This window comes from Hyla sarda, unplaced genomic scaffold (assembly GCF_029499605.1).
Source record: "Hyla sarda isolate aHylSar1 unplaced genomic scaffold, aHylSar1.hap1 scaffold_445, whole genome shotgun sequence".
NCBI lineage: Eukaryota > Metazoa > Chordata > Amphibia > Anura > Hylidae > Hyla > Hyla sarda.
In genome coordinates this window covers 127,062-153,602 of record NW_026610458.1, presented here as the reverse complement: position 1 = coordinate 153,602, position 26,541 = coordinate 127,062, and the positions used below count along the sequence as shown (strand labels likewise).

General features: G+C 46.4%; 11 non-coding genes and 2 pseudogenes across 11 annotated transcripts; all 13 read left to right on the top strand.

Moving 5' to 3' along the window:
• Window positions 1-531: 531 nt before the first annotated feature.
• Window positions 532-722, top strand: LOC130334894 (U2 spliceosomal RNA). Its single transcript, XR_008876617.1, has one exon. It is a non-coding gene; the product is annotated as a U2 spliceosomal RNA (small nuclear RNA).
• Window positions 723-2,809: 2,087 nt separating this feature from the next.
• LOC130334892 (U2 spliceosomal RNA) lies at window positions 2,810-3,000 on the top strand. The gene has a single exon (XR_008876616.1). It is a non-coding gene; the product is annotated as a U2 spliceosomal RNA (small nuclear RNA).
• A 2,088-nt stretch (window positions 3,001-5,088) lies between these two features.
• Window positions 5,089-5,276, top strand: LOC130334842 (U2 spliceosomal RNA). Its single transcript, XR_008876574.1, has one exon. It is a non-coding gene; the product is annotated as a U2 spliceosomal RNA (small nuclear RNA).
• Window positions 5,277-5,962: 686 nt separating this feature from the next.
• Window positions 5,963-6,144, top strand: LOC130334832 (U2 spliceosomal RNA). The gene has a single exon (XR_008876572.1). It is a non-coding gene; the product is annotated as a U2 spliceosomal RNA (small nuclear RNA).
• Window positions 6,145-8,230: 2,086 nt separating this feature from the next.
• LOC130334838 (U2 spliceosomal RNA) lies at window positions 8,231-8,390 on the top strand (annotated as a pseudogene).
• Window positions 8,391-9,084: 694 nt separating this feature from the next.
• LOC130334834 (U2 spliceosomal RNA) lies at window positions 9,085-9,265 on the top strand (annotated as a pseudogene).
• A 2,092-nt stretch (window positions 9,266-11,357) lies between these two features.
• On the top strand, window positions 11,358-11,548 carry LOC130334891 (U2 spliceosomal RNA). The gene has a single exon (XR_008876615.1). It is a non-coding gene; the product is annotated as a U2 spliceosomal RNA (small nuclear RNA).
• Window positions 11,549-13,651: 2,103 nt separating this feature from the next.
• LOC130334890 (U2 spliceosomal RNA) lies at window positions 13,652-13,842 on the top strand. Its single transcript, XR_008876614.1, has one exon. It is a non-coding gene; the product is annotated as a U2 spliceosomal RNA (small nuclear RNA).
• A 2,081-nt stretch (window positions 13,843-15,923) lies between these two features.
• LOC130334889 (U2 spliceosomal RNA) lies at window positions 15,924-16,114 on the top strand. Its single transcript, XR_008876613.1, has one exon. It is a non-coding gene; the product is annotated as a U2 spliceosomal RNA (small nuclear RNA).
• A 2,052-nt stretch (window positions 16,115-18,166) lies between these two features.
• LOC130334887 (U2 spliceosomal RNA) lies at window positions 18,167-18,357 on the top strand. The gene has a single exon (XR_008876611.1). It is a non-coding gene; the product is annotated as a U2 spliceosomal RNA (small nuclear RNA).
• A 2,101-nt stretch (window positions 18,358-20,458) lies between these two features.
• Window positions 20,459-20,649, top strand: LOC130334886 (U2 spliceosomal RNA). Its single transcript, XR_008876610.1, has one exon. It is a non-coding gene; the product is annotated as a U2 spliceosomal RNA (small nuclear RNA).
• Window positions 20,650-22,753: 2,104 nt separating this feature from the next.
• Window positions 22,754-22,944, top strand: LOC130334885 (U2 spliceosomal RNA). The gene has a single exon (XR_008876609.1). It is a non-coding gene; the product is annotated as a U2 spliceosomal RNA (small nuclear RNA).
• A 2,094-nt stretch (window positions 22,945-25,038) lies between these two features.
• On the top strand, window positions 25,039-25,229 carry LOC130334884 (U2 spliceosomal RNA). Its single transcript, XR_008876608.1, has one exon. It is a non-coding gene; the product is annotated as a U2 spliceosomal RNA (small nuclear RNA).
• The last annotated feature ends 1,312 nt before the right edge of the window (window positions 25,230-26,541 follow it).

The following is a 26,541-nucleotide window of genomic DNA, read 5'->3' as shown; positions in this document are numbered from 1 at the left end:
ACCTAGAACCTTCACAGCAGCGACAGCTTTATGAGGAGCATCAGCACTGCTCTGCCTGAGCAGAACCATCACCGCCATAGGTTGTCAAATAACCCGGATTTAACCCACACAGGTAAGTCCAATGGGGTGCAGGCATGTCCTCTATGCTTACAGCTTCCCGTGGGTGTTGGTTTGATACCGTTTGGGGACAGCCAAGGAGGCATCTGCAGGCAACAAAGGTAGGTGTGTGCTTGTGTGTGTGTTTCCTATGCAGATCCTAAGCCCAGTGTCACATGCAAGTAGGAGGAGTAAGAAGGGTTCCTGGCAAATCCGGGTTATGGATTGCATTTAAAAAGGCCCCGTGGGAGTGCAATGGGCCCCTGTCTTGCTGCTTAGCAATAATGGTATGGGTTTAGGTTCTGCTGTGTGTACTGGTGGTTGACTGCCCCCCAGCCCAGAGTGTGCATGGAAAATTGTCTGGCAGCCTCCCTGACAGCAAGCAGTGATAGTGCCCATGAAGGGGACCTTGTTGGGCCCGCCCCTTTCACGGTTATCGCTTCTCGGCCTTTTGGCTAAGATCAAGTGTAGTATCTGTTCTTATCAGTTTAATATCTGATACGTCCCCTATCTGGGGACCATATATTAAATGGATTTTTGAGAACGGGGGCCGATTTCGAAGCTTGCTTCCGTCGCCCTATGCATTGACCCGATATGGCAGTATCTTCGGGTACAGTGCACCACCCCCTTACAGGGTTAAAAAGAAAGATTCCTACTTTCATTGCTACCTGCTTGCTGGCTAGCCAGCTAGCCAGCCCTGTGGGCCTTGCTGATGCTGCTGCTGCTGCAGCCAAAAAACAAAAGGTGGTGCTGCTGCTGCTTCTGCTGCTTCTGCTTGTGTCTGGCCGCTGTTGGAGCGTCCAGGCACAGGACTTCTGCTGCTGCTGACTAAATGGCCTCCTTAATTGGATCATTTGAGTAGCCAGCACACCTGTGCAGGTAGGGCATGACATGATAGGCAGCTGCCTTGATAGCGGGTGGGTGCTGAATGTTCCTAATTGACAAAATAAGATTAATGCTTATGAAGAAATATAAAATCTCATCCCTTCCCCAATATCGCGCCACACCCCTACCCCTTAATTCCCTGGTTGAACTTGATGGACATATGTCTTTTTTCGACCGTACTAACTATGTAACTATGTAACATAACATGGGGGGGTCTCCTGGCTGTTCACACAGGTGTGTCATTGCTGTACATTGACCATGCATTGCTTCTGTGGTATTGCAAAGGCAAAGACAAATGCTTCCAGCCATCCATTGCACTAATGGATTGGTCATCAGCTGGCTGTCTATGTCCCGCATCAATATAGACCAAAGTACAGAGGGTTAGGCTATGCTATAGTGCACCTACCTGATGCATCAGAAGGTGCGAGGCCCTTGCTAAATTCTGTGCACAGACTTTGAGATCTATGCTTTAGACTGTATCTAAACCTGCTCCAACATGGACTGACATTCTGGCCTACTTTCAGCCGATGCGACTTGTCTGTCGCTGAACAGTCGCTTTTTATGTATTCAGCACCTATGTATAATGTTGTAAAAATGCTCTAGAAGCTAAAGTCGCAGAAATGTCACACATATTTGGCCTGCAACTTTCTGTGCGACAAATTCAGACAGGAAAAATCAGTATAAATCCTTAGAAAATTATCCCCCAGTGTCTCCATCTGCTGGCGGTATTGAATAAGCATTGCTGCACTGATGGGGTATGCATTAGACGAAAAAAAAGAAGAAAAAGAAGAATAATACGCCCAGAAAAGAGGCGAAAAGGAGAAAAACGTAAAAAAACGTGAAAAAAAAGTAAGAGGAAGAGAAGGGAAAAAAAGGTGGAAATGGGTTTAAAAGTGATTTCGGCGGAGAATATATATATATATATATATATATATATATATATATATATATATATACGCGCACACACACACATATATATAAACGTATTCTCCGTTGAGATATTGCAGCCGCTGCTGTGTCCAGGCCCAGGAGCCTTAGCACTGTGCTGTGATGTCACTCAATACCACTGACATCACTAGGTGTAAACAACATCTCTCCTTTGCTGTGTATGTGACTATGGAGCTGTTTGGTGATGTCGTCTATTATGGCCTTCATAGAAGCAACAGGAGATTGTTGCATCCATCTAGAACCCTCAGAACTACAGTGCTATGATGTCACTCACTTCCACAGGCCTTGCAGAGTGTAAACAACAACAACCCAGCTTTGTTGTGTATGTAACCATAGGGATTGTGATGTCACCTAGAACCTTCACAGCAGCGACAGCTTTATGAGGAGCATCAGCACTGCTCTGCCTGAGCAGAACCATCACCGCCATAGGTTGTCAAATAACCCGGATTTAACCCACACAGGTAAGTCCAATGGGGTGCAGGCATGTCCTCTATGCTTACAGCTTCCCGTGGGTGTTGGTTTGATACCGTTTGGGGACAGCCAAGGAGGCATCTGCAGGCAACAAAGGTAGGTGTGTGCTTGTGTGTGTGTTTCCTATGCAGATCCTAAGCCCAGTGTCACATGCAAGTAGGAGGAGTAAGAAGGGTTCCTGGCAAATCCGGGTTATGGATTGCATTTAAAAAGGCCCCGTGGGAGTGCAATGGGCCCCTGTCTTGCTGCTTAGCAATAATGGTATGGGTTTAGGTTCTGCTGTGTGTACTGGTGGTTGACTGCCCCCCAGCCCAGAGTGTGCATGGAAAATTGTCTGGCAGCCTCCCTGACAGCAAGCAGTGATAGTGCCCATGAAGGGGACCTTGTTGGGCCCGCCCCTTTCACAGTTATCGCTTCTCGGCCTTTTGGCTAAGATCAAGTGTAGTATCTGTTCTTATCAGTTTAATATCTGATACGTCCCCTATCTGGGGACCATATATTAAATGGATTTTTGAGAACGGGGGCCGATTTCGAAGCTTGCTTCCGTCGCCCTATGCATTGACCCGATATGGCAGTATCTTCGGGTACAGTGCACCACCCCCTTACAGGGTTAAAAAGAAAGATTCCTACTTTCATTGCTACCTGCTTGCTGGCTAGCCAGCTAGCCAGCCCTGTGGGCCTTGCTGCTGCTGCTGCTGCTGCAGCCAAAAAACAAAAGGTGGTGCTGCTGCTGCTTCTGCTGCTTCTGCTTGTGTCTGGCCGCTGTTGGAGCGTCCAGGCACAGGACTTCTGCTGCTGCTGACTAAATGGCCTCCTTAATTGGATCATTTGAGTAGCCAGCACACCTGTGCAGGTAGGGCATGACATGATAGGCAGCTGCCTTGATAGCGGGTGGGTGCTGAATGTTCCTAATTGACAAAATAAGATTAATGCTTATGAAGAAATATAAAATCTCATCCCTTCCCCAATATCGCGCCACACCCCTACCCCTTAATTCCCTGGTTGAACTTGATGGACATATGTCTTTTTTCGACCGTACTAACTATGTAACTATGTAACATAACATGGGGGGGTCTCCTGGCTGTTCACACAGGTGTGTCATTGCTGTACATTGACCATGCATTGCTTCTGTGGTATTGCAAAGGCAAAGACAAATGCTTCCAGCCATCCATTGCACTAATGGATTGGTCATCAGCTGGCTGTCTATGTCCCGCATCAATATAGACCAAAGTACAGAGGGTTAGGCTATGCTATAGTGCACCTACCTGATGCATCAGAAGGTGCGAGGCCCTTGCTAAATTCTGTGCACAGACTTTGAGATCTATGCTTTAGACTGTATCTAAACCTGCTCCAACATGGACTGACATTCTGGCCTACTTTCAGCCGATGCGACTTGTCTGTCGCTGAACAGTCGCTTTTTATGTATTCAGCACCTATGTATAATGTTGTAAAAATGCTCTAGAAGCTAAAGTCGCAGAAATGTCACACATATTTGGCCTGCAACTTTCTGTGCGACAAATTCAGACAGGAAAAATCAGTATAAATCCTTAGAAAATTATCCCCCAGTGTCTCCATCTGCTGGCGGTATTGAATAAGCATTGCTGCACTGATGGGGTATGCATTAGACGAAAAAAAAGAAGAAAAAGAAGAATAATACGCCCAGAAAAGAGGCGAAAAGGAGAAAAACGTAAAAAAACGTGAAAAAAAAGTAAGAGGAAGAGAAGGGAAAAAAAGGTGGAAATGGGTTTAAAAGTGATTTCGGCGGAGAAATATATATATATATATATATATATATATATATATATATATATATATACGCGCACACACACACATATATATAAACGTATTCTCCGTTGAGATATTGCAGCCGCTGCTGTGTCCAGGCCCAGGAGCCTTAGCACTGTGCTGTGATGTCACTCAATACCACTGACATCACTAGGTGTAAACAACATCTCTCCTTTGCTGTGTATGTGACTATGGAGCTGTTTGGTGATGTCGTCTATTATGGCCTTCATAGAAGCAACAGGAGATTGTTGCATCCATCTAGAACCCTCAGAACTACAGTGCTATGATGTCACTCACTTCCACAGGCCTTGCAGAGTGTAAACAACAACAACCCAGCTTTCTTGTGTATGTAACCATAGGGATTGTGATGTCACCTAGAACCTTCACAGCAGCGACAGCTTTATGAGGAGCATCAGCACTGCTCTGCCTGAGCAGAACCATCACCGCCATAGGTTGTCAAATAACCCGGATTTAACCCACACAGGTAAGTCCAATGGGGTGCAGGCATGTCCTCTATGCTTACAGCTTCCCGTGGGTGTTGGTTTGATACCGTTTGGGGACAGCCAAGGAGGCATCTGCAGGCAACAAAGGTAGGTGTGTGCTTGTGTGTGTGTTTCCTATGCAGATCCTAAGCCCAGTGTCACATGCAAGTAGGAGGAGTAAGAAGGGTTCCTGGCAAATCCGGGTTATGGATTGCATTTAAAAAGGCCCCGTGGGAGTGCAATGGGCCCCTGTCTTGCTGCTTAGCAATAATGGTATGGGTTTAGGTTCTGCTGTGTGTACTGGTGGTTGACTGCCCCCCAGCCCAGAGTGTGCATGGAAAATTGTCTGGCAGCCTCCCTGACAGCAAGCAGTGATAGTGCCCATGAAGGGGACCTTGTTGGGCCCGCCCCTTTCACAGTTATCGCTTCTCGGCCTTTTGGCTAAGATCAAGTGTAGTATCTGTTCTTATCAGTTTTTCATGCCGGTGGACAGTAACGCCGGTATGGGGCTGGTGGGGATGGGTGCTGCATGGAGGATGCAGGTGTACCAGGGCTTTCCGGGGCTGGTTCTGAGGAATCAGCTCGACGGCTGCCCCGATGTGACCTGTTCCCTCCGGGTCTCGCCATGAGGCTGAGAGGGTCTAGAGCCGAGGTACTTTTGTGCCTCGGGGAGTGGTGACCCCGAGGTGCCGAAACTCACTGGGAGGATAGACTCACTGAGTTGAAGCACGGGCACCATAATCTCTTCACCTTGTGGCACTCACCTCTTGATTCCCGGCCTTCTGGCTAGGATCAGAGAAATTTTTATAGATCCGGCCGGATGTCCGGGCAGTATATCTGCACACATTCACTTATTTATTTCTTTTTTGTCTCACTGTGTCACTTTTTGCGTGTTGTGTGTTCACAGGATTGGTCAGGATGCGGTAGCCCTTCTGGGTGTCCCTCCTGGCGGTCTAGGGGAGGTGTGTGTGGCCATTAGGTTCCGCACCTCCCTGCAAACACCCCGGGTACTCCTGCTTTTGCAGGGTACCTACCGTAATCGGCTCTGCGGGCAGATACCTTGGCTAACGCCAAGGGGGATGCCGGGAGCATTTGTGATCCCCTAGTAGCTTCGGCGAAAAGGGACATCGAACCTGGAACCTCGCAGGTACCTTTTGGTCCGGAGGCGAAGGGTAAGGTTTGTTGGGGGGCCTCTCTCCTATCGGAGAAGGGCTTGCGATAGACCGCATCCTTTGTGCACGTTTTTTTAGTGTAACACGTTTGCACTTTTTCTTGCACTTTGGGTGAATCGAAAGCACGTTCCTCGGCTTTAGATAAAAAAAAATCTGTTCTTATCAGTTTAATATCTGATACGTCCCCTATCTGGGGACCATATATTAAATGGATTTTTGAGAACGGGGGCCGATTTCGAAGCTTGCTTCCGTCGCCCTATGCATTGACCCGATATGGCAGTATCTTCGGGTACAGTGCACCACCCCCTTACAGGGTTAAAAAGAAAGATTCCTACTTTCATTGCTACCTGCTTGCTGGCTAGCCAGCTAGCCAGCCCTGTGGGCCTTGCTGCTGCTGCTGCTGCTGCAGCCAAAAAACAAAAGGTGGTGCTGCTGCTGCTTCTGCTGCTTCTGCTTGTGTCTGGCCGCTGTTGGAGCGTCCAGGCACAGGACTTCTGCTGCTGCTGACTAAATGGCCTCCTTAATTGGATCATTTGAGTAGCCAGCACACCTGTGCAGGTAGGGCATGACATGATAGGCAGCTGCCTTGATAGCGGGTGGGTGCTGAATGTTCCTAATTGACAAAATAAGATTAATGCTTATGAAGAAATATAAAATCTCATCCCTTCCCCAATATCGCGCCACACCCCTACCCCTTAATTCCCTGGTTGAACTTGATGGACATATGTCTTTTTTCGACCGTACTAACTATGTAACTATGTAACATAACATGGGGGGGTCTCCTGGCTGTTCACACAGGTGTGTCATTGCTGTACATTGACCATGCATTGCTTCTGTGGTATTGCAAAGGCAAAGACAAATGCTTCCAGCCATCCATTGCACTAATGGATTGGTCATCAGCTGGCTGTCTATGTCCCGCATCAATATAGACCAAAGTACAGAGGGTTAGGCTATGCTATAGTGCACCTACCTGATGCATCAGAAGGTGCGAGGCCCTTGCTAAATTCTGTGCACAGACTTTGAGATCTATGCTTTAGACTGTATCTAAACCTGCTCCAACATGGACTGACATTCTGGCCTACTTTCAGCCGATGCGACTTGTCTGTCGCTGAACAGTCGCTTTTTATGTATTCAGCACCTATGTATAATGTTGTAAAAATGCTCTAGAAGCTAAAGTCGCAGAAATGTCACACATATTTGGCCTGCAACTTTCTGTGCGACAAATTCAGACAGGAAAAATCAGTATAAATCCTTAGAAAATTATCCCCCAGTGTCTCCATCTGCTGGCGGTATTGAATAAGCATTGCTGCACTGATGGGGTATGCATTAGACGAAAAAAAAGAAGAAAAAGAAGAATAATACGCCCAGAAAAGAGGCGAAAAGGAGAAAAACGTAAAAAAACGTGAAAAAAAAGTAAGAGGAAGAGAAGGGAAAAAAAGGTGGAAATGGGTTTAAAAGTGATTTCGGCGGAGAAATATATATATATATATATATATATATATATATATATATATATATACGCGCACACACACACATATATATAAACGTATTCTCCGTTGAGATATTGCAGCCGCTGCTGTGTCCAGGCCCAGGAGCCTTAGCACTGTGCTGTGATGTCACTCAATACCACTGACATCACTAGGTGTAAACAACATCTCTCCTTTGCTGTGTATGTGACTATGGAGCTGTTTGGTGATGTCGTCTATTATGGCCTTCATAGAAGCAACAGGAGATTGTTGCATCCATCTAGAACCCTCAGAACTACAGTGCTATGATGTCACTCACTTCCACAGGCCTTGCAGAGTGTAAACAACAACAACCCAGCTTTCTTGTGTATGTAACCATAGGGATTGTGATGTCACCTAGAACCTTCACAGCAGCGACAGCTTTATGAGGAGCATCAGCACTGCTCTGCCTGAGCAGAACCATCACCGCCATAGGTTGTCAAATAACCCGGATTTAACCCACACAGGTAAGTCCAATGGGGTGCAGGCATGTCCTCTATGCTTACAGCTTCCCGTGGGTGTTGGTTTGATACCGTTTGGGGACAGCCAAGGAGGCATCTGCAGGCAACAAAGGTAGGTGTGTGCTTGTGTGTGTGTTTCCTATGCAGATCCTAAGCCCAGTGTCACATGCAAGTAGGAGGAGTAAGAAGGGTTCCTGGCAAATCCGGGTTATGGATTGCATTTAAAAAGGCCCCGTGGGAGTGCAATGGGCCCCTGTCTTGCTGCTTAGCAATAATGGTATGGGTTTAGGTTCTGCTGTGTGTACTGGTGGTTGACTGCCCCCCAGCCCAGAGTGTGCATGGAAAATTGTCTGGCAGCCTCCCTGACAGCAAGCAGTGATAGTGCCCATGAAGGGGACCTTGTTGGGCCCGCCCCTTTCACGGTTATCGCTTCTCGGCCTTTTGGCTAAGATCAAGTGTAGTATCTGTTCTTATCAGTTTTCATGCTGGTGGGGATGGGTGCTGCATGGAGGATGCAGGTGTACCAGGGCTTTCCGGGGCTGGTTCTGAGGAATCAGCTCGACGGCTGCCCCGATGTGACCTGTTCCCTTCGGGTCTCGCCATGAGGCTGAGAGGGTCTAGAGCCGAGGTACTTTTGTGCCTCGGGGAGTGGTGACCCCGAGGTGCCGAAACTCACTGGGAGAATAGACTCACTGAGTTGAAGCACGGGCACCATAATCTCTTCACCTTGTGGCACTCACCTCTTGATTCCCGGCCTTCTGGCTAGGATCAGAGAAATTTTTATAGATCCGGCCGGATGTCCGGGCAGTATATCTGCACACATTCACTTATTTATTTATTTTTTGTCTCACTGTGTCACTTTTTGCGTGTTGTGTGTTCACAGGATTTGTCAGGATGCGGTAGCCCTTCTGGGTGTCCCTCCTGGCGGTCTAGGGGAGGTGTGTGTGGCCATTAGGTTCCGCACCTCCCTGCAAACACCCCGGGTACTCCTGCTTTGGCAGGGTACCTACCGTAATCGGCTCTGCGGGCAGATACCTTGGCTAACGCCAAGGGGGATGCCGGGAGCATTTGTGGTCCCCTAGTAGCTTCGGCGAAAAGGGACATCGAACCTGGAACCTCGCAGGTACCTTTTGGTCCGGAGGCGAAGGGTAAGGTTTGTTGGGGGGCCTCTCTCCTATCGGAGAAGGGCTTGCGATAGACCGCATCCTTTGTGCACGTTTTTTTTAGTGTAACACGTTTGCACTTTTTCTTGCACTTTGGGTGAATCGAAAGCACGTTCCTCGGCTTTAGATAAAAAAAAAAAAAAATCTGTTCTTATCAGTTTAATATCTGATACGTCCCCTATCTGGGGACCATATATTAAATGGATTTTTGAGAACGGGGGCCGATTTCGAAGCTTGCTTCCGTCGCCCTATGCATTGACCCGATATGGCAGTATCTTCGGGTACAGTGCACCACCCCCTTACAGGGTTAAAAAGAAAGATTCCTACTTTCATTGCTACCTGCTTGCTGGCTAGCCAGCTAGCCAGCCCTGTGGGCCTTGCTGCTGCTGCAGCCAAAAAACAAAAGGTGGTGCTGCTGCTGCTTCTGCTGCTTCTGCTTCTGCTTGTGTCTGGCCCCTGTTGGAGCGTCCAGGCACAGGACTTCTGCTGCTGCTGACTAAATGGCCTCCTTAATTGGATCATTTGAGTAGCCAGCACACCTGTGCAGGTAGGGCATGACATGATAGGCAGCTGCCTTGATAGCGGGTGGGTGCTGAATGTTCCTAATTGACAAAATAAGATTAATGCTTATGAAGAAATATAAAATCTCATCCCTTCCCCAATATCGCGCCACACCCCTACCCCTTAATTCCCTGGTTGAACTTGATGGACATATGTCTTTTTTCGACCGTACTAACTATGTAACTATGTAACATAACATGGGGGGGGGGGTCTCCTGGCTGTTCACACAGGTGTGTCATTGCTGTACATTGACCATGCATTGCTTCTGTGGTATTGCAAAGGCAAAGACAAATGCTTCCAGCCATCCATTGCACTAATGGATTGGTCATCAGCTGGCTGTCTATGTCCCGCATCAATATAGACCAAAGTACAGAGGGTTAGGCTATGCTATTGTGCACCTACCTGATGCATCAGAAGGTGCGAGGCCCTTGCTAAATTCTGTGCACAGACTTTGAGATCTATGCTTTAGACTGTATCTAAACCTGCTCCAACATGGACTGACATTCTGGCCTACTTTCAGCCGATGCGACTTGTCTGTCGCTGAACAGTCGCTTTTTATGTATTCAGCACCTATGTATAATGTTGTAAAAATGCTCTAGAAGCTAAAGTCGCAGAAATGTCACACATATTTGGCCTGCAACTTTCTGTGCGACAAATTCAGACAGGAAAAATCAGTATAAATCCTTAGAAAATTATCCCCCAGTGTCTCCATCTGCTGGCGGTATTGAATAAGCATTGCTGCACTGATGGGGTATGCATTAGACGAAAAAAAAGAAGAAAAAGAAGAATAATACGCCCAGAAAAGAGGCGAAAAGGAGAAAAACGTAAAAAAACGTGAAAAAAAAGTAAGAGGAAGAGAAGGGAAAAAAAGGTGGAAATGGGTTTAAAAGTGATTTCGGCGGAGAAATATATATATATATATATATATATATATATATATATATATATATATATGCGCACACACACACACATAGATATAAACGTATTCTCCGTTGAGATATTGCAGCCGCTGCTGTGTCCAGGCCCAGGAGCCTTAGCACTGTGCTGTGATGTCACTCAATACCACTGACATCACTAGGTGTAAACAACATCTCTCCTTTGCTGTGTATGTGACTATGGAGCTGTTTGGTGATGTCGTCTATTACGGCCTTCATAGAAGCAACAGGAGATTGTTGCATCCATCTTGAACCCTCAGAACTACAGTGCTATGATGTCACTCACTTCCACAGGCCTTGCAGAGTGTAAACAACAACAACCCAGCTTTGTTGTGTATGTAACCATAGGGATTTGTGATGTCACCTAGAACCTTCACAGCAGCGACAGCTTTATGAGGAGCATCAGCACTGCTCTGCCTGAGCAGAACCATCACCGCCATAGGTTGTCAAATAACCCGGATTTAACCCACACAGGTAAGTCCAATGGGGTGCAGGCATGTCCTCTATGCTTACAGCTTCCCGTGGGTGTTGGTTTGATACCGTTTGGGGACAGCCAAGGAGGCATCTGCAGGCAACAAAGGTAGGTGTGTGCTTGTGTGTGTGTTTCCTATGCAGATCCTAAGCCCAGTGTCACATGCAAGTAGGAGGAGTAAGAAGGGTTCCTGGCAAATCCGGGTTATGGATTGCATTTAAAAAGGCCCCGTGGGAGTGCAATGGGCCCCTGTCTTGCTGCTTAGCAATAATGGTATGGGTTTAGGTTCTGCTGTGTGTACTGGTGGTTGACTGCCCCCCAGCCCAGAGTGTGCATGGAAAATTGTCTGGCAGCCTCCCTGACAGCAAGCAGTGATAGTGCCCATGAAGGGGACCTTGTTGGGCCCGCCCCTTTCACGGTTATCGCTTCTCGGCCTTTTGGCTAAGATCAAGTGTAGTATCTGTTCTTATCAGTTTAATATCTGATACGTCCCCTATCTGGGGACCATATATTAAATGGATTTTTGAGAACGGGGGCCGATTTCGAAGCTTGCTTCCGTCGCCCTATGCATTGACCCGATATGGCAGTATCTTCGGGTACAGTGCACCACCCCCTTACAGGGTTAAAAAGAAAGATTCCTACTTTCATTGCTACCTGCTTGCTGGCTAGCCAGCTAGCCAGCCCTGTGGGCCTTGCTGCTGCTGCAGCCAAAAAACAAAAGGTGGTGCTGCTGCTGCTTCTGCTGCTTCTGCTTCTGCTTGTGTCTGGCCCCTGTTGGAGCGTCCAGGCACAGGACTTCTGCTGCTGCTGACTAAATGGCCTCCTTAATTGGATCATTTGAGTAGCCAGCACACCTGTGCAGGTAGGGCATGACATGATAGGCAGCTGCCTTGATAGCGGGTGGGTGCTGAATGTTCCTAATTGACAAAATAAGATTAATGCTTATGAAGAAATATAAAATCTCATCCCTTCCCCAATATCGCGCCACACCCCTACCCCTTAATTCCCTGGTTGAACTTGATGGACATATGTCTTTTTTCGACCGTACTAACTATGTAACTATGTAACATAACATGGGGGGGGGGGGGTCTCCTGGCTGTTCACACAGGTGTGTCATTGCTGTACATTGACCATGCATTGCTTCTGTGGTATTGCAAAGGCAAAGAAAAATGCTTCCAGCCATCCATTGCACTAATGGATTGGTCATCAGCTGGCTGTCTATGTCCCGCATCAATATAGACCAAAGTACAGAGGGTTAGGCTATGCTATTGTGCACCTACCTGATGCATCAGAAGGTGCGAGGCCCTTGCTAAATTATGTGCACAGACTTTGAGATCTATGCTTTAGACTGTATCTAAACCTGCTCCAACATGGACTGACATTCTGGCCTACTTTCAGCCGATGCGACTTGTCTGTCGCTGAACAGTCGCTTTTTATGTATTCAGCACCTATGTATAATGTTGTAAAAATGCTCTAGAAGCTAAAGTCGCAGAAATGTCACACATATTTGGCCTGCAACTTTCTGTGCGACAAATTCAGACAGGAAAAATCAGTATAAATCCTTAGAAAATTATCCCCCAGTGTCTCCATCTGCTGGCGGTATTGAATAAGCATTGCTGCACTGATGGGGTATGCATTAGACGAAAAAAAAGAAGAAAAAGAAGAATAATACGCCCAGAAAAGAGGCGAAAAGGAGAAAAACGTAAAAAAAGTGAAAAAAAAGTAAGAGGAAGAGAAGGGAAAAAAAGGTGGAAATGGGTTTAAAAGTGATTTCGGCGGAGAAATATATATATATATATATATATATATATATATATATATATATATATATATATATATATATGCGCACACACACACATAGATATAAACGTATTCTCCGTTGAGATATTGCAGCCGCTGCTGTGTCCAGGCCCAGGAGCCTTAGCACTGTGCTGTGATGTCACTCAATACCACTGACATCACTAGGTGTAAACAACATCTCTCCTTTGCTGTGTATGTGACTATGGAGCTGTTTGGTGATGTCGTCTATTACGGCCTTCATAGAAGCAACAGGAGATTGTTGCATCCATCTTGAACCCTCAGAACTACAGTGCTATGATGTCACTCACTTCCACAGGCCTTGCAGAGTGTAAACAACAACAACCCAGCTTTGTTGTGTATGTAACCATAGGGATTTGTGATGTCACCTAGAACCTTCACAGCAGCGACAGCTTTATGAGGAGCATCAGCACTGCTCTGCCTGAGCAGAACCATCACCGCCATAGGTTGTCAAATAACCCGGATTTAACCCACACAGGTAAGTCCAATGGGGTGCAGGCATGTCCTCTATGCTTACAGCTTCCCGTGGGTGTTGGTTTGATACCGTTTGGGGACAGCCAAGGAGGCATCTGCAGGCAACAAAGGTAGGTGTGTGCTTGTGTGTGTGTTTCCTATGCAGATCCTAAGCCCAGTGTCACATGCAAGTAGGAGGAGTAAGAAGGGTTCCTGGCAAATCCGGGTTATGGATTGCATTTAAAAAGGCCCCGTGGGAGTGCAATGGGCCCCTGTCTTGCTGCTTAGCAATAATGGTATGGGTTTAGGTTCTGCTGTGTGTACTGGTGGTTGACTGCCCCCCAGCCCAGAGTGTGCATGGAAAATTGTCTGGCAGCCTCCCTGACAGCAAGCAGTGATAGTGCCCATGAAGGGGACCTTGTTGGGCCCGCCCCTTTCACGGTTATCGCTTCTCGGCCTTTTGGCTAAGATCAAGTGTAGTATCTGTTCTTATCAGTTTAATATCTGATACGTCCCCTATCTGGGGACCATATATTAAATGGATTTTTGAGAACGGGGGCCGATTTCGAAGCTTGCTTCCGTCGCCCTATGCATTGACCCGATATGGCAGTATCTTCGGGTACAGTGCACCACCCCCTTACAGGGTTAAAAAGAAAGATTCCTACTTTCATTGCTACCTGCTTGCTGGCTAGCCAGCTAGCCAGCCCTGTGGGCCTTGCTGCTGCTGCAGCCAAAAAACAAAAGGTGGTGCTGCTGCTGCTTCTGCTGCTTCTGCTTCTGCTTGTGTCTGGCCCCTGTTGGAGCGTCCAGGCACAGGACTTCTGCTGCTGCTGACTAAATGGCCTCCTTAATTGGATCATTTGAGTAGCCAGCACACCTGTGCAGGTAGGGCATGACATGATAGGCAGCTGCCTTGATAGCGGGTGGGTGCTGAATGTTCCTAATTGACAAAATAAGATTAATGCTTATGAAGAAATATAAAATCTCATCCCTTCCCCAATATCGCGCCACACCCCTACCCCTTAATTCCCTGGTTGAACTTGATGGACATATGTCTTTTTTCGACCGTACTAACTATGTAACTATGTAACATAACATGGGGGGGGGGGTCTCCTGGCTGTTCACACAGGTGTGTCATTGCTGTACATTGACCATGCATTGCTTCTGTGGTATTGCAAAGGCAAAGACAAATGCTTCCAGCCATCCATTGCACTAATGGATTGGTCATCAGCTGGCTGTCTATGTCCCGCATCAATATAGACCAAAGTACAGAGGGTTAGGCTATGCTATTGTGCACCTACCTGATGCATCAGAAGGTGCGAGGCCCTTGCTAAATTCTGTGCACAGACTTTGAGATCTATGCTTTAGACTGTATCTAAACCTGCTCCAACATGGACTGACATTCTGGCCTACTTTCAGCCGATGCGACTTGTCTGTCGCTGAACAGTCGCTTTTTATGTATTCAGCACCTATGTATAATGTTGTAAAAATGCTCTAGAAGCTAAAGTCGCAGAAATGTCACACATATTTGGCCTGCAACTTTCTGTGCGACAAATTCAGACAGGAAAAATCAGTATAAATCCTTAGAAAATTATCCCCCAGTGTCTCCATCTGCTGGCGGTATTGAATAAGCATTGCTGCACTGATGGGGTATGCATTAGACGAAAAAAAAGAAGAAAAAGAAGAATAATACGCCCAGAAAAGAGGCGAAAAGGAGAAAAACGTAAAAAAACGTGAAAAAAAAAGTAAGAGGAAGAGAAGGGAAAAAAAGGTGGAAATGGGTTTAAAAGTGATTTCGGCGGAGAAATATATATATATATATATATATATATATATATATATATGCGCACACACACACATAGATATAAACGTATTCTCCGTTGAGATATTGCAGCCGCTGCTGTGTCCAGGCCCAGGAGCCTTAGCACTGTGCTGTGATGTCACTCAATACCACTGACATCACTAGGTGTAAACAACATCTCTCCTTTGCTGTGTATGTGACTATGGAGCTGTTTGGTGATGTCGTCTATTACGGCCTTCATAGAAGCAACAGGAGATTGTTGCATCCATCTTGAACCCTCAGAACTACAGTGCTATGATGTCACTCACTTCCACAGGCCTTGCAGAGTGTAAACAACAACAACCCAGCTTTGTTGTGTATGTAACCATAGGGATTTGTGATGTCACCTAGAACCTTCACAGCAGCGACAGCTTTATGAGGAGCATCAGCACTGCTCTGCCTGAGCAGAACCATCACCGCCATAGGTTGTCAAATAACCCGGATTTAACCCACACAGGTAAGTCCAATGGGGTGCAGGCATGTCCTCTATGCTTACAGCTTCCCGTGGGTGTTGGTTTGATACCGTTTGGGGACAGCCAAGGAGGCATCTGCAGGCAACAAAGGTAGGTGTGTGCTTGTGTGTGTGTTTCCTATGCAGATCCTAAGTCCAGTGTCACATGCAAGTAGGAGGAGTAAGAAGGGTTCCTGGCAAATCCGGGTTATGGATTGCATTTAAAAAGGCCCCGTGGGAGTGCAATGGGCCCCTGTCTTGCTGCTTAGCAATAATGGTATGGGTTTAGGTTCTGCTGTGTGTACTGGTGGTTGACTGCCCCCCAGCCCAGAGTGTGCATGGAAAATTGTCTGGCAGCCTCCCTGACAGCAAGCAGTGATAGTGCCCATGAAGGGGACCTTGTTGGGCCCGCCCCTTTCACGGTTATCGCTTCTCGGCCTTTTGGCTAAGATCAAGTGTAGTATCTGTTCTTATCAGTTTAATATCTGATACGTCCCCTATCTGGGGACCATATATTAAATGGATTTTTGAGAACGGGGGCCGATTTCGAAGCTTGCTTCCGTCGCCCTATGCATTGACCCGATATGGCAGTATCTTCGGGTACAGTGCACCACCCCCTTACAGGGTTAAAAAGAAAGATTCCTACTTTCATTGCTACCTGCTTGCTGGCTAGCCAGCTAGCCAGCCCTGTGGGCCTTGCTGCTGCTGCTGCTTCTGCTGCTTCTGCTTCTGCTTGTGTCTGGCCCCTGTTGGAGCGTCCAGGCACAGGACTTCTGCTGCTGCTGACTAAATGGCCTCCTTAATTGGATCATTTGAGTAGCCAGCACACCTGTGCAGGTAGGGCATGACATGATAGGCAGCTGCCTTGATAGCGGGTGGGTGCTGAATGTTCCTAATTGACAAAATAAGATTAATGCTTATGAAGAAATATAAAATCTCATCCCTTCCCCAATATCGCGCCACACCCCTACCCCTTAATTCCCTGGTTGAACTTGATGGACATATGTCTTTTTTCGACCGTACTAACTATGTAACTATGTAACATAACATGGGGGGGGGGGGTCTCCTGGCTGTTCACACAGGTGTGTCATTGCTGTACATTGACCATGCATTGCTTCTGTGGTATTGCAAAGGCAAAGACAAATGCTTCCAGCCATCCATTGCACTAATGGATTGGTCATCAGCTGGCTGTCTATGTCCCGCATCAATATAGACCAAAGTACAGAGGGTTAGGCTATGCTATTGTGCACCTACCTGATGCATCAGAAGGTGCGAGGCCCTTGCTAAATTCTGTGCACAGACTTTGAGATCTATGCTTTAGACTGTATCTAAACCTGCTCCAACATGGACTGACATTCTGGCCTACTTTCAGCCGATGCGACTTGTCTGTCGCTGAACAGTCGCTTTTTATGTATTCAGCACCTATGTATAATGTTGTAAAAATGCTCTAGAAGCTAAAGTCGCAGAAATGTCACACATATTTGGCCTGCAACTTTCTGTGCGACAAATTCAGACAGGAAAAATCAGTATAAATCCTTAGAAAATTATCCCCCAGTGTCTCCATCTGCTGGCGGTATTGAATAAGCATTGCTGCACTGATGGGGTATGCATTAGACGAAAAAAAAGAAGAAAAAGAAGAATAATACGCCCAGAAAAGAGGCGAAAAGGAGAAAAACGTAAAAAAACGTGAAAAAAAAGTAAGAGGAAGAGAAGGGAAAAAAAGGTGGAAATGGGTTTAAAAGTGATTTCGGCGGAGAAATATATATATATATATATATATATATATATATATATATGCGCACACACACACATAGATATAAACGTATTCTCCGTTGAGATATTGCAGCCGCTGCTGTGTCCAGGCCCAGGAGCCTTAGCACTGTGCTGTGATGTCACTCAATACCACTGACATCACTAGGTGTAAACAACATCTCTCCTTTGCTGTGTATGTGACTATGGAGCTGTTTGGTGATGTCGTCTATTACGGCCTTCATAGAAGCAACAGGAGATTGTTGCATCCATCTTGAACCCTCAGAACTACAGTGCTATGATGTCACTCACTTCCACAGGCCTTGCAGAGTGTAAACAACAACAACCCAGCTTTGTTGTGTATGTAACCATAGGGATTTGTGATGTCACCTAGAACCTTCACAGCAGCGACAGCTTTATGAGGAGCATCAGCACTGCTCTGCCTGAGCAGAACCATCACCGCCATAGGTTGTCAAATAACCCGGATTTAACCCACACAGGTAAGTCCAATGGGGTGCAGGCATGTCCTCTATGCTTACAGCTTCCCGTGGGTGTTGGTTTGATACCGTTTGGGGACAGCCAAGGAGGCATCTGCAGGCAACAAAGGTAGGTGTGTGCTTGTGTGTGTGTTTCCTATGCAGATCCTAAGCCCAGTGTCACATGCAAGTAGGAGGAGTAAGAAGGGTTCCTGGCAAATCCGGGTTATGGATTGCATTTAAAAAGGCCCCGTGGGAGTGCAATGGGCCCCTGTCTTGCTGCTTAGCAATAATGGTATGGGTTTAGGTTCTGCTGTGTGTACTGGTGGTTGACTGCCCCCCAGCCCAGAGTGTGCATGGAAAATTGTCTGGCAGCCTCCCTGACAGCAAGCAGTGATAGTGCCCATGAAGGGGACCTTGTTGGGCCCGCCCCTTTCACGGTTATCGCTTCTCGGCCTTTTGGCTAAGATCAAGTGTAGTATCTGTTCTTATCAGTTTAATATCTGATACGTCCCCTATCTGGGGACCATATATTAAATGGATTTTTGAGAACGGGGGCCGATTTCGAAGCTTGCTTCCGTCGCCCTATGCATTGACCCGATATGGCAGTATCTTCGGGTACAGTGCACCACCCCCTTACAGGGTTAAAAAGAAAGATTCCTACTTTCATTGCTACCTGCTTGCTGGCTAGCCAGCTAGCCAGCCCTGTGGGCCTTGCTGCTGCTGCAGCCAAAAAACAAAAGGTGGTGCTGCTGCTGCTTCTGCTGCTTCTGCTTCTGCTTGTGTCTGGCCCCTGTTGGAGCGTCCAGGCACAGGACTTCTGCTGCTGCTGACTAAATGGCCTCCTTAATTGGATCATTTGAGTAGCCAGCACACCTGTGCAGGTAGGGCATGACATAATAGGCAGCTGCCTTGATAGCGGGTGGGTGCTGAATGTTCCTAATTGACAAAATAAGATTAATGCTTATGAAGAAATATAAAATCTCATCCCTTCCCCAATATCGCGCCACACCCCTACCCCTTAATTCCCTGGTTGAACTTGATGGACATATGTCTTTTTTCGACCGTACTAACTATGTAACTATGTAACATAACATGGGGGGGGGGGTCTCCTGGCTGTTCACACAGGTGTGTCATTGCTGTACATTGACCATGCATTGCTTCTGTGGTATTGCAAAGGCAAAGACAAATGCTTCCAGCCATCCATTGCACTAATGGATTGGTCATCAGCTGGCTGTCTATGTCCCGCATCAATATAGACCAAAGTACAGAGGGTTAGGCTATGCTATTGTGCACCTACCTGATGCATCAGAAGGTGCGAGGCCCTTGCTAAATTCTGTGCACAGACTTTGAGATCTATGCTTTAGACTGTATCTAAACCTGCTCCAACATGGACTGACATTCTGGCCTACTTTCAGCCGATGCGACTTGTCTGTCGCTGAACAGTCGCTTTTTATGTATTCAGCACCTATGTATAATGTTGTAAAAATGCTCTAGAAGCTAAAGTCGCAGAAATGTCACACATATTTGGCCTGCAACTTTCTGTGCGACAAATTCAGACAGGAAAAATCAGTATAAATCCTTAGAAAATTATCCCCCAGTGTCTCCATCTGCTGGCGGTATTGAATAAGCATTGCTGCACTGATGGGGTATGCATTAGACGAAAAAAAAGAAGAAAAAGAAGAATAATACGCCCAGAAAAGAGGCGAAAAGGAGAAAAACGTAAAAAAACGTGAAAAAAAAAGTAAGAGGAAGAGAAGGGAAAAAAAGGTGGAAATGGGTTTAAAAGTGATTTCGGCGGAGAAATATATATATATATATATATATATATATATATATATATATATATATATATATATATATGCGCACACACACACATAGATATAAACGTATTCTCCGTTGAGATATTGCAGCCGCTGCTGTGTCCAGGCCCAGGAGCCTTAGCACTGTGCTGTGATGTCACTCAATACCACTGACATCACTAGGTGTAAACAACATCTCTCCTTTGCTGTGTATGTGACTATGGAGCTGTTTGGTGATGTCGTCTATTACGGCCTTCATAGAAGCAACAGGAGATTGTTGCATCCATCTTGAACCCTCAGAACTACAGTGCTATGATGTCACTCACTTCCACAGGCCTTGCAGAGTGTAAACAACAACAACCCAGCTTTGTTGTGTATGTAACCATAGGGATTTGTGATGTCACCTAGAACCTTCACAGCAGCGACAGCTTTATGAGGAGCATCAGCACTGCTCTGCCTGAGCAGAACCATCACCGCCATAGGTTGTCAAATAACCCGGATTTAACCCACACAGGTAAGTCCAATGGGGTGCAGGCATGTCCTCTATGCTTACAGCTTCCCGTGGGTGTTGGTTTGATACCGTTTGGGGACAGCCAAGGAGGCATCTGCAGGCAACAAAGGTAGGTGTGTGCTTGTGTGTGTGTTTCCTATGCAGATCCTAAGCCCAGTGTCACATGCAAGTAGGAGGAGTAAGAAGGGTTCCTGGCAAATCCGGGTTATGGATTGCATTTAAAAAGGCCCCGTGGGAGTGCAATGGGCCCCTGTCTTGCTGCTTAGCAATAATGGTATGGGTTTAGGTTCTGCTGTGTGTACTGGTGGTTGACTGCCCCCCAGCCCAGAGTGTGCATGGAAAATTGTCTGGCAGCCTCCCTGACAGCAAGCAGTGATAGTGCCCATGAAGGGGACCTTGTTGGGCCCGCCCCTTTCACGGTTATCGCTTCTCGGCCTTTTGGCTAAGATCAAGTGTAGTATCTGTTCTTATCAGTTTAATATCTGATACGTCCCCTATCTGGGGACCATATATTAAATGGATTTTTGAGAACGGGGGCCGATTTCGAAGCTTGCTTCCGTCGCCCTATGCATTGACCCGATATGGCAGTATCTTCGGGTACAGTGCACCACCCCCTTACAGGGTTAAAAAGAAAGATTCCTACTTTCATTGCTACCTGCTTGCTGGCTAGCCAGCTAGCCAGCCCTGTGGGCCTTGCTGCTGCTGCAGCCAAAAAACAAAAGGTGGTGCTGCTGCTGCTTCTGCTGCTTCTGCTGCTTCTGCTTCTGCTTGTGTCTGGCCCCTGTTGGAGCGTCCAGGCACAGGACTTCTGCTGCTGCTGACTAAATGGCCTCCTTAATTGGATCATTTGAGTAGCCAGCACACCTGTGCAGGTAGGGCATGACATGATAGGCAGCTGCCTTGATAGCGGGTGGGTGCTGAATGTTCCTAATTGACAAAATAAGATTAATGCTTATGAAGAAATATAAAATCTCATCCCTTCCCCAATATCGCGCCACACCCCTACCCCTTAATTCCCTGGTTGAACTTGATGGACATATGTCTTTTTTCGACCGTACTAACTATGTAACTATGTAACATAACATGGGGGGGGGGGGTCTCCTGGCTGTTCACACAGGTGTGTCATTGCTGTACATTGACCATGCATTGCTTCTGTGGTATTGCAAAGGCAAAGACAAATGCTTCCAGCCATCCATTGCACTAATGGATTGGTCATCAGCTGGCTGTCTATGTCCCGCATCAATATAGACCAAAGTACAGAGGGTTAGGCTATGCTATTGTGCACCTACCTGATGCATCAGAAGGTGCGAGGCCCTTGCTAAATTCTGTGCACAGACTTTGAGATCTATGCTTTAGACTGTATCTAAACCTGCTCCAACATGGACTGACATTCTGGCCTACTTTCAGCCGATGCGACTTGTCTGTCGCTGAACAGTCGCTTTTTATGTATTCAGCACCTATGTATAATGTTGTAAAAATGCTCTAGAAGCTAAAGTCGCAGAAATGTCACACATATTTGGCCTGCAACTTTCTGTGCGACAAATTCAGACAGGAAAAATCAGTATAAATCCTTAGAAAATTATCCCCCAGTGTCTCCATCTGCTGGCGGTATTGAATAAGCATTGCTGCACTGATGGGGTATGCATTAGACGAAAAAAAAGAAGAAAAAGAAGAATAATACGCCCAGAAAAGAGGCGAAAAGGAGAAAAACGTAAAAAAACGTGAAAAAAAAGTAAGAGGAAGAGAAGGGAAAAAAAGGTGGAAATGGGTTTAAAAGTGATTTCGGCGGAGAAATATATATATATATATATATATATATATATATATATATATATATATATATATGCGCACACACACACATAGATATAAACGTATTCTCCGTTGAGATATTGCAGCCGCTGCTGTGTCCAGGCCCAGGAGCCTTAGCACTGTGCTGTGATGTCACTCAATACCACTGACATCACTAGGTGTAAACAACATCTCTCCTTTGCTGTGTATGTGACTATGGAGCTGTTTGGTGATGTCGTCTATTACGGCCTTCATAGAAGCAACAGGAGATTGTTGCATCCATCTTGAACCCTCAGAACTACAGTGCTATGATGTCACTCACTTCCACAGGCCTTGCAGAGTGTAAACAACAACAACCCAGCTTTGTTGTGTATGTAACCATAGGGATTTGTGATGTCACCTAGAACCTTCACAGCAGCGACAGCTTTATGAGGAGCATCAGCACTGCTCTGCCTGAGCAGAACCATCACCGCCATAGGTTGTCAAATAACCCGGATTTAACCCACACAGGTAAGTCCAATGGGGTGCAGGCATGTCCTCTATGCTTACAGCTTCCCGTGGGTGTTGGTTTGATACCGTTTGGGGACAGCCAAGGAGGCATCTGCAGGCAACAAAGGTAGGTGTGTGCTTGTGTGTGTGTTTCCTATGCAGATCCTAAGCCCAGTGTCACATGCAAGTAGGAGGAGTAAGAAGGGTTCCTGGCAAATCCGGGTTATGGATTGCATTTAAAAAGGCCCCGTGGGAGTGCAATGGGCCCCTGTCTTGCTGCTTAGCAATAATGGTATGGGTTTAGGTTCTGCTGTGTGTACTGGTGGTTGACTGCCCCCCAGCCCAGAGTGTGCATGGAAAATTGTCTGGCAGCCTCCCTGACAGCAAGCAGTGATAGTGCCCATGAAGGGGACCTTGTTGGGCCCGCCCCTTTCACGGTTATCGCTTCTCGGCCTTTTGGCTAAGATCAAGTGTAGTATCTGTTCTTATCAGTTTAATATCTGATACGTCCCCTATCTGGGGACCATATATTAAATGGATTTTTGAGAACGGGGGCCGATTTCGAAGCTTGCTTCCGTCGCCCTATGCATTGACCCGATATGGCAGTATCTTCGGGTACAGTGCACCACCCCCTTACAGGGTTAAAAAGAAAGATTCCTACTTTCATTGCTACCTGCTTGCTGGCTAGCCAGCTAGCCAGCCCTGTGGGCCTTGCTGCTGCTGCAGCCAAAAAACAAAAGGTGGTGCTGCTGCTGCTTCTGCTGCTTCTGCTTCTGCTTGTGTCTGGCCCCTGTTGGAGCGTCCAGGCACAGGACTTCTGCTGCTGCTGACTAAATGGCCTCCTTAATTGGATCATTTGAGTAGCCAGCACACCTGTGCAGGTAGGGCATGACATGATAGGCAGCTGCCTTGATAGCGGGTGGGTGCTGAATGTTCCTAATTGACAAAATAAGATTAATGCTTATGAAGAAATATAAAATCTCATCCCTTCCCCAATATCGCGCCACACCCCTACCCCTTAATTCCCTGGTTGAACTTGATGGACATATGTCTTTTTTCGACCGTACTAACTATGTAACTATGTAACATAACATGGGGGGGGGGGTCTCCTGGCTGTTCACACAGGTGTGTCATTGCTGTACATTGACCATGCATTGCTTCTGTGGTATTGCAAAGGCAAAGACAAATGCTTCCAGCCATCCATTGCACTAATGGATTGGTCATCAGCTGGCTGTCTATGTCCCGCATCAATATAGACCAAAGTACAGAGGGTTAGGCTATGCTATTGTGCACCTACCTGATGCATCAGAAGGTGCGAGGCCCTTGCTAAATTCTGTGCACAGACTTTGAGATCTATGCTTTAGACTGTATCTAAACATACTCCAACATGGACTGACATTCTGGCCTACTTTCAGCCGATGCGACTTGTCTGTCGCTGAACAGTCGCTTTTTATGTATTCAGCACCTATGTATAATGTTGTAAAAATGCTCTAGAAGCTAAAGTCGCAGAAATGTCACACATATTTGGCCTGCAACTTTCTGTGCGACAAATTCAGACAGGAAAAATCAGTATAAATCCTTAGAAAATTATCCCCCAGTGTCTCCATCTGCTGGCGGTATTGAATAAGCATTGCTGCACTGATGGGGTATGCATTAGACGAAAAAAAAGAAGAAAAAGAAGAATAATACGCCCAGAAAAGAGGCGAAAAGGAGAAAAACGTAAAAAAACGTGAAAAAAAAGTAAGAGGAAGAGAAGGGAAAAAAAGGTGGAAATGGGTTTAAAAGTGATTTCGGCGGAGAAATATATATATATATATATATATATATATATATATATATATATATATATATATGCGCACACACACACATAGATATAAACGTATTCTCCGTTGAGATATTGCAGCCGCTGCTGTGTCCAGGCCCAGGAGCCTTAGCACTGTGCTGTGATGTCACTCAATACCACTGACATCACTAGGTGTAAACAACATCTCTCCTTTGCTGTGTATGTGACTATGGAGCTGTTTGGTGATGTCGTCTATTACGGCCTTCATAGAAGCAACAGGAGATTGTTGCATCCATCTTGAACCCTCAGAACTACAGTGCTATGATGTCACTCACTTCCACAGGCCTTGCAGAGTGTAAACAACAACAACCCAGCTTTGTTGTGTATGTAACCATAGGGATTTGTGATGTCACCTAGAACCTTCACAGCAGCGACAGCTTTATGAGGAGCATCAGCACTGCTCTGCCTGAGCAGAACCATCACCGCCATAGGTTGTCAAATAACCCGGATTTAACCCACACAGGTAAGTCCAATGGGGTGCAGGCATGTCCTCTATGCTTACAGCTTCCCGTGGGTGTTGGTTTGATACCGTTTGGGGACAGCCAAGGAGGCATCTGCAGGCAACAAAGGTAGGTGTGTGCTTGTGTGTGTGTTTCCTATGCAGATCCTAAGCCCAGTGTCACATGCAAGTAGGAGGAGTAAGAAGGGTTCCTGGCAAATCCGGGTTATGGATTGCATTTAAAAAGGCCCCGTGGGAGTGCAATGGGCCCCTGTCTTGCTGCTTAGCAATAATGGTATGGGTTTAGGTTCTGCTGTGTGTACTGGTGGTTGACTGCCCCCCAGCCCAGAGTGTGCATGGAAAATTGTCTGGCAGCCTCCCTGACAGCAAGCAGTGATAGTGCCCATGAAGGGGACCTTGTTGGGCCCGCCCCTTTCACGGTTATCGCTTCTCGGCCTTTTGGCTAAGATCAAGTGTAGTATCTGTTCTTATCAGTTTAATATCTGATACGTCCCCTATCTGGGGACCATATATTAAATGGATTTTTGAGAACGGGGGCCGATTTCGAAGCTTGCTTCCGTCGCCCTATGCATTGACCCGATATGGCAGTATCTTCGGGTACAGTGCACCACCCCCTTACAGGGTTAAAAAGAAAGATTCCTACTTTCATTGCTACCTGCTTGCTGGCTAGCCAGCTAGCCAGCCCTGTGGGCCTTGCTGCTGCTGCAGCCAAAAAACAAAAGGTGGTGCTGCTGCTGCTTCTGCTGCTTCTGCTTCTGCTTGTGTCTGGCCCCTGTTGGAGCGTCCAGGCACAGGACTTCTGCTGCTGCTGACTAAATGGCCTCCTTAATTGGATCATTTGAGTAGCCAGCACACCTGTGCAGGTAGGGCATGACATGATAGGCAGCTGCCTTGATAGCGGGTGGGTGCTGAATGTTCCTAATTGACAAAATAAGATTAATGCTTATGAAGAAATATAAAATCTCATCCCTTCCCCAATATCGCGCCACACCCCTACCCCTTAATTCCCTGGTTGAACTTGATGGACATATGTCTTTTTTCGACCGTACTAACTATGTAACTATGTAACATAACATGGGGGGGGGGGTCTCCTGGCTGTTCACACAGGTGTGTCATTGCTGTACATTGACCATGCATTGCTTCTGTGGTATTGCAAAGGCAAAGACAAATGCTTCCAGCCATCCATTGCACTAATGGATTGGTCATCAGCTGGCTGTCTATGTCCCGCATCAATATAGACCAAAGTACAGAGGGTTAGGCTATGCTATTGTGCACCTACCTGATGCATCAGAAGGTGCGAGGCCCTTGCTAAATTCTGTGCACAGACTTTGAGATCTATGCTTTAGACTGTATCTAAACCTGCTCCAACATGGACTGACATTCTGGCCTACTTTCAGCCGATGCGACTTGTCTGTCGCTGAACAGTCGCTTTTTATGTATTCAGCACCTATGTATAATGTTGTAAAAATGCTCTAGAAGCTAAAGTCGCAGAAATGTCACACATATTTGGCCTGCAACTTTCTGTGCGACAAATTCAGACAGGAAAAATCAGTATAAATCCTTAGAAAATTATCCCTCAGTGTCTCCATCTGCTGGCGGTATTGAATAAGCATTGCTGCACTGATGGGGTATGCATTAGACGAAAAAAAAGAAGAAAAAGAAGAATAATACGCCCAGAAAAGAGGCGAAAAGGAGAAAAACGTAAAAAAACGTGAAAAAAAAGTAAGAGGAAGAGAAGGGAAAAAAAGGTGGAAATGGGTTTAAAAGTGATTTCGGCGGAGAAATATATATATATATATATATATATATATATATATATATATATATATGCGCACACACACACATAGATATAAACGTATTCTCCGTTGAGATATTGCAGCCGCTGCTGTGTCCAGGCCCAGGAGCCTTAGCACTGTGCTGTGATG